Source organism: Suricata suricatta, chromosome 5 (genome assembly GCF_006229205.1).
Source record: "Suricata suricatta isolate VVHF042 chromosome 5, meerkat_22Aug2017_6uvM2_HiC, whole genome shotgun sequence".
NCBI lineage: Eukaryota > Metazoa > Chordata > Mammalia > Carnivora > Herpestidae > Suricata > Suricata suricatta.
In genome coordinates this window covers 115,527,969-115,535,199 of record NC_043704.1, presented here as the reverse complement: position 1 = coordinate 115,535,199, position 7,231 = coordinate 115,527,969, and the positions used below count along the sequence as shown (strand labels likewise).

The window sequence follows — 7,231 nt, the reverse complement described above, 5'->3', positions numbered from 1 at the left end:
AGACATTAGATAACAACGTTTGATATATAGTAAGCATTTAATAAATGTTGAGCATTATCATTACTGTTGCAGTGGTTTGCCTCCTCTATTAATTGCTTCCTTGGACCCAGGAACAAAACCACCACCAAAATGCACCCTGTCCCTGCAGCCTTAAGGCAACAACAACCAGATCCCTGTCACTACGCTGTGGTAAATGGACATATAGCCATTCAGAGGGAAGAGAAATTGCTATCTCAATGTAAGAGAGTCAGATAAGACTTCACAGCAACCTAAAATGTGTTACTTTCCCACACAAATATATAATTATACTGAAATCCTATTTACAATGCTTGCTTCAAAAATTTAAAATAGACTTGTTTTCAATACAGATTGAAATGACTGTGTCTTGTAATTGGTCAGTGACTCCTCTAATGGAAATAATTCTGATATATGACCAATTTTATACCTTAAAATTTGACTGAAATTTAATTTTGTCATGTTCTTTATAACCCCCTTTAAATACTATGTGAGGTTAACCCTTTGCTCTGAGAGCCTTATGTTGGCATTTAAAGGCAACCTCAAATTCCAGGGAAAGGTCTCGCAGTAGATGATAAATTTGAACTTATTAAGAATTCTTATCTCTTTAAGCACAGCCATTAGCAGCAGACCATGCATAAAAATATAAAAGAATATTATGCTACTTGTAAAGAATTTAAGTGTTTTCAACATCTAAAATGAAGAAAAGCTGCACAAAGGAGACCACAGCCTTCTCTGAAGGGACAGCAATCATTTGGATTTAAGTGACAAGGATAATTTACATCAATTTACAAATTAACTATCAGTATGACAAACATAAAGCTAGTCTGTATTCAACGTGGGGATATTATTAAATAACTGTCATCTTGTAGTATGTTTAAATTAGTTAATTTGTTTCAATTCATTAATTTTTAAATCAATCAGTTCTATATGTTCTTTTGAACAAAACTGGAAGGATTTTCCTGCAGCTCAACATTGCCCTCCTATGGACTAAAAGCCATAATATGGTATTTCAGATATTTAAAAAAGAAATAGGAAAATTCTACTCCTATAGCACAAGTTTTAGAATAAGCAGTCAGTCTCAGAAATCTGAATAGCAGCATCACCAACGTGTCCAGTTCATATTTGAACTCCTCCTTCCACAGATCAGTTCTGCCCTGGGGAGATTTCCCAACTTCAGACTACCCTGTGGTCTTGTGGGGAGCAATCATTACAGAAAAATGAGCAACATCATGACACGTTGGTTATTTCACTGAATCTGGCCAATGATTACAAAGACGTTCCAATGTGATTTTGCTTACTGGATATTAGGTATTTTCTAAGCTAAAAATGTACAAAACCTGGTAGATTTCTGGGAGGTATGGTGAGCTTAAAAATAAAGAATACTTTTTTCCATTAATTAGGATCAGAATAAAAGTGTTTCCCAGTTTTACATAGTCTAGGCTGCCCGAGAGCAATTAGCCCAATTCTGTGAGGAATTCATCTGGACTTCTGGACTGAGTTTGTGGAAGTGAGAGAGTCCAGCGATTGGGCAGGCTAGAAACAGCCGGTGAGTCATCAGATGGGATCAAGCTGGATCAAGAAGAAGAAAATGGGAGGAGGTGAGAAGATGATATTTTTAAAATAAAATCTATCGGATTATACTCTCCTTTTTTAAAAAAAATTATAATATTTAGAAAATGTTGTATGCATATGCAGATGATGGTGGAGAAAGAGGTCCAACAGCAGTCAATTTCATACAAAGTACATGAAAAGAATATTCCTAAGTCATTGTAAAATAATTACAAATAAGTCCAGGATAAGTTGTTTCATTTTATTTTATTTTATTGTTTTTAAGAAGGCTCCACACCCAAGGTGGGACTTGAACTCACAATCGTGAGATCAAGACTCACATGGTCTACCAACTGAGCTGAACAACAATAAGTTGTTCTAACCTTTATGAGTCTCACTTTTCTCATCTATAAAATAGTATTTTCATTCCTATTTTGCAAGCTGGAGGATTAGATAAGAAATAACCCAAGCCAAGTGCCTCACTTAGCACATATATTGGTACAGATAGCTGATTTATAAAGGGCAGGTGATTAATAAACAGTATCCATAATTGTCACCTTAGATTTTAGAAAATATAAATGTATATACTTTGCGTAATACATAATTAATTATATATTAATTACTTTTATTGTAGTAAATATGGCACCATCACTGCAGTCACTACTCAGTGGCATAGCTTCCCTAGATCTTCAGAGCAGCGAACAGAGAGACCAATCTAGCCTGGGAAACTTTAAGGAACTTAGAGTAAGCCACAGATTCACCATCGCAAAACCAACTCACAAGAGCACAAACTTTAACCAAAGCTTTATTATAAAAACCCACATCCATAATTTTACATAATTGACTAAATCTTCAAATCACCTTTCAAAATCTGCAGTCTGAAAAAAAGTCGTGGGAGTCATTTGCAAGAGAGGCTGGAGAAATGAGTCCTTCTAAGACCTTCATCTCCTGGTCAAAGTGCTTGTCCTCAAGAGTCTGTTCTCGAAATCATCTTTTTTTTTTTTTTTTTTTTTTTTTTTACTGTCTTGTTGTGCCAGGATACAAGCGTTAGCCAGTCCCTCTACAAAAGCTTCCTTAAACTTAACAGGCTCTAATCATCTTGGTCCCAAGAACTATTCATGCCATATACAACCTCCTCAACATGCACTATGTTTAGGTAAGTCAAACACTAGCTACAAGCAAAGATGGGGAAGGTAAAGGTAAAAAGTCTAAGTATTTAATTGTGCTCCAATCACAGAAAGGAGCTGAGCAAGTCTTCTGAGGCCAAAGAGAACAGAGTATGTTACTTGCAGCACTCACCAGAGATAAATTCAAAATATTCGTGTGTATGAGCAATCTAAAAGGACGCTATCAAAGAAAACAGAAAGGAAATGCAAGTAACAATCAAGTGGTTTGAAATAACAAGAATTAGTATTAATTAATGCTGAGACACTGTTCTAAGTCCTTCACATGAATTGACACACATAATCACTATAGCAAACCTATGAAATATGGATATATTATTATGGACATTTTACAAGTTTGGAAACTGTGGTCCACAAAGGATAGGTTCCTTTCAAGACATGTGCTAAGTAGGCATATTCATATTAAAACCAGAGATAAAGTCAATATTTAAATCAAAGATGTGTGATTCCAGAGCCTGAGCTCATACCACTTCCTAACATTGCCTTCCTAAATTATTAAAATCGTTTATACATTTTTTTTCTCATAAAGTAGTCTACAAGTCAGATATCTTTGTACTGGTTAGAAGACCTAGTAAGATTTATTTGCAGTATTTCCTTCCATGAAGTCAAGTTATGAGCCAATGTAAATAAACTCGTACCTTATCAGGAAATCAGGCAATGAAAAATCATGCCTTCTGCTTGGGGGAGAGAAGACTGTCAAAAGTTAGTTTTCTTTTGGTGGCTATACTTTATGGGAGCAATATGAAAAGCCTGGCCCTAAGTCACAGGCCAGGGTTGTTTTGCATGACATTACATTGTCCCTGATTGGATGCTGCTCAGGGATCCAAACCTACCCTGCTTATCTCTCCGAGACATGAAAAGGTAACTCTGTGTTCCTACGAAAATTAGTACTTGTCCCAAGGGAAAGAATGCCTGCCCCCTAAAATTAATGCATGCTAGGAGAAAGACAATGAAAAGATTATACTTTTTTTAATGTTTATTTATTTGTGAGAGACACCAAGAAAGACAGAGCACATGCAAGGGAGGGGCAGAGAGACAGGAAGACACAAAATCCGAAGCAGGCTCCAGGCTCTGTCTGAACTGTCAGCACAGAGCCAGACATGGGGCTCAAACTCACAAACTGTGAGATCATGACCTGAGCAAAAGTCGGACGCTCAACCAACTGAGCCACCCAGGCATCCCAAAAAGATTATAGTTAATGTCACTTTCCTCTTTGTTTATAATACCCAAATACATAGGCCTGTGTTTCTTTAGTAAGTACCTGATGTAAAAAGTAATTAATTTGGTTGATTCTTTTGTTTGGGGATGGAACAATTTACATGAGCTGATGGAAAACTCATCAAACTGGTCTGCAAAGGGTTCTGGAACAGCCCTTTAAACAGTCTCCATAAGAAAATGCTTAAGCCGAGTAGGACTTGTCAGGGATCAGACTAGTTAATTTTAGAACTGACTTTCCACAAGTAGAAAGTTGAAATCAGTTATAGCCTACATTACTGAGAATAAAATGGGACTCAATTTTGTTCAAAAGAAAAGGAGTAAGCATTAGAAAATAGCTTTTCAAAATCTTAGAAGATCTGGCTGGCTCTTAGGGAGGAATTCCAAACCCTAATAGAAACTAAACAAATTTCAATATAAATTTGTTATTAAAGACAATTGATATCAGAACAATAGTGAAGACGAATCAACTGTAATCAAGAATTTTCTTCAAGAAGAGAGCACATTGCCAGAGAAGGAAACAAAGCAGCAAATTAGAAATAACAGTGAAATTCAAGTCCTGTCAACTTTGAGAAAAAAAAAACACACGTCTATTTCAAAGATCAGCAAAGGACTGAATGATAAAGGAGAGGGGTATCAAATGTAGCCAGATATCACAAGGTAAATACTGCATAATAATAAGGAACGCTGTTAGTCATTTATCGCAGAAGGGGGAATGGACGGTTTTCACATGCTTCAAAGTATTACCATTTAGAAACAAAGAAAGCCAGTTAGAGGGATTGAGCCTCAAACACATTTATTTTAAATGCTTCCATAAGATTCATGATCCTAAACTAATCTTGCCTCCAGAAACCAACTTTATATCATGGTTATGCAGATTTCTTTTATAAGTTCCATTCCTTTTATAAGTTGCACCTTTTATTAGGCGCATCAGAGGGGCACCTGGAGGGCTCAGTCAGTTAAGGGTCTGACTCTTGATTTTGGCTCAGGAGTTCCTGAGATCGAGTCCTGTGTCGCGCTGGGCGCTGACAGTGCAGAACCTACTTGGGATTCTCTGTCTCTGCCATTTCTCTGCACGTGCTGTGATGCATATGCCCATACACTCACTCTCTCTCAAAATAAATAAATAAACATTAAAAAAAAAGTTAACTGAAAATGTTTCATCTTCAATAATACTCAATACAACGCCAATTTCACTTATACATTCAATGTGCAGGATGCATTGTCTGGTTAAAAAAAAGGAAACAAGTTAAAATGTACCTATGGCCCTGAACTTAACAGGAAACGTGGAGAACTATTTGGAAACAGGCTCCAGCTGCCTGCCTTACCTTTTTGTGTCCTTGTTCTCTTTCCTGTCACTTAGGGAGATGAGAAGGCAGAATGGAGAGGGGGGAGGCAGATAGTGCTTAGGGAGGAGAAGGGGAATGGGAAGAGGGAGAGATTGATGGAGATAAAAGGAAGAATGAGGAAGAAAAGGAACAAATCTGTATGGAGCTGAAAACTGGGGATGGATGAAGAGGAGTGATGGGAAGTGGGGATGGAATAAGGAAAAAGCCTACTGATCTATTTTCCTAAAAGATTAGATTATTTGAGGAGTTATCTGAGGCGGAATTGGTTAAATTATCAAGCATTGGCATTGTAAGTTTTAAAGCTGCATGTTTTGTAATTTGAAAAAAAGAATCAGGAGAACAGGAGACCAATTTTTTAAAGTGCATCATCTTGTTATGAGGATGTGGTAGTTAAAGGGAAAATCAGCGTCCTCAAAGGAACACGTGGAAAGAGACATGGTATAGAAAGCCTGCCACCTACAAGGAAAATCTGGAGGAGAGAATATTTCTGGTCTTGTACTAAGGTTTTCCAGCTTATTCGCCAGGCTGCTGAAATGGTGATATAAATAAGATGTAATTGCTGGTTGGCCCTTGAGGATTACAGCCTTTCGAAGATGAAAGGAAAGCATCAGAGAGATGACAAACCTGAAATCCCTTAGGTCATAAACCCAAGTGTGTACGGAGGTCAGAGACATGACTGTGGGAAGGGGGCCCTGCGGGCCGTGTGGTGATCAGCAAAGGTGACGGACGGTTTAGAACCCAGGCTCTGAATCGCCAGAACTTCTCTTTTGCACAAGAAATTGGAACCACAGATTTATATGTGAAATAATCTCTCTTTCCCGCTGCCCCTCCAGTGCACTCTCTCTCTCACACTCTCTCTCTCTCTCTCAAAAATAAATAAATAAATAAATAATTTCATTTTCTTTTCCTATTTACTTACTTATAAAATTTATTTTTAAACTGAAAAGAACAGATACTACACTTGATCTTAGCCAAAAGGCCGAGAAGCGATGAAAATTTATTCTTAATAGACTGTTTTTAGAGCAGTTTTATGTTCACAACAAATTGAACAGAAGGAACGAGATTTCCCATATAATCCCACACATGTGTAGCTTCAGTGCTTGTCTGATTCTGGATGTCATGTTACTTCCAATGTGCCACATGGCTTCTCAGTTCCAAATGCCCACCAACATTTTTTTAATGTTTGTTTCTGAGAGAGAGCAAGGGAGGGGCAGAGAGAGAGGGAGACGGGATCCTAAGTGGGGACTGAGCTGACAGCTGAGTGCCCCGTGCAGGGTGTGACCTCACGAACTGCAAGATTATGATCTGAGCCAAAATTGGACGCTTAACCAACTGAGCCACGCAGGTGCCCTGCCCATCAACAAATTTTTTAATTAATAAACTTTATTTTTTGGAGCAATCATAAATGGAAGCTAAGCAGAAACATAGAGTGGAAAGTACAGAGTTCCTGTATATTTTCTTCCCCACACATGCCTAGCCTCCCCCACTATCAACATTGCCCACTGAGTGCTACATTTGTTACAACTGATAAACCTTCATCAACTCATCATTATCCCCCAGCGTGAATAGTTTACATGGAGGTTAACTCTTGGTGTTGTACATCCTATGGGTCTGCACAAATGTATAATGAATGACATATTGTTTCCTCCCTCCAATCCTGACAACCGCTGATCTTTCTATTGTCTCTAGAGTTGGACTTTTTCCAGAATGTCATGAGTCCATAACCACACAGTAGATAGCCTTTTCAGATTAGCTTCTTTCATTTAGTAATAGGTGTTTAAGATTCCTCCACATCCTTTCATGGCTTCATAGCTCATTTTCTATTTAGCACAGAATGATATTCATTCTGTGTCTAAATGTTCCTGCAGTTTGTTGATCCATTCACCCACTGAAGGACATCTTGGTTGCTTCCAAATT

The 7,231-nt window shown here is 37.7% G+C and overlaps 1 pseudogene; it reads right to left on the bottom strand.

Moving 5' to 3' along the window:
* Positions 1-6,201: 6,201 nt before the first annotated feature.
* LOC115293124 lies at positions 6,202-6,305 on the bottom strand (annotated as a pseudogene).
* Positions 6,306-7,231: the final 926 nt, after the last annotated feature.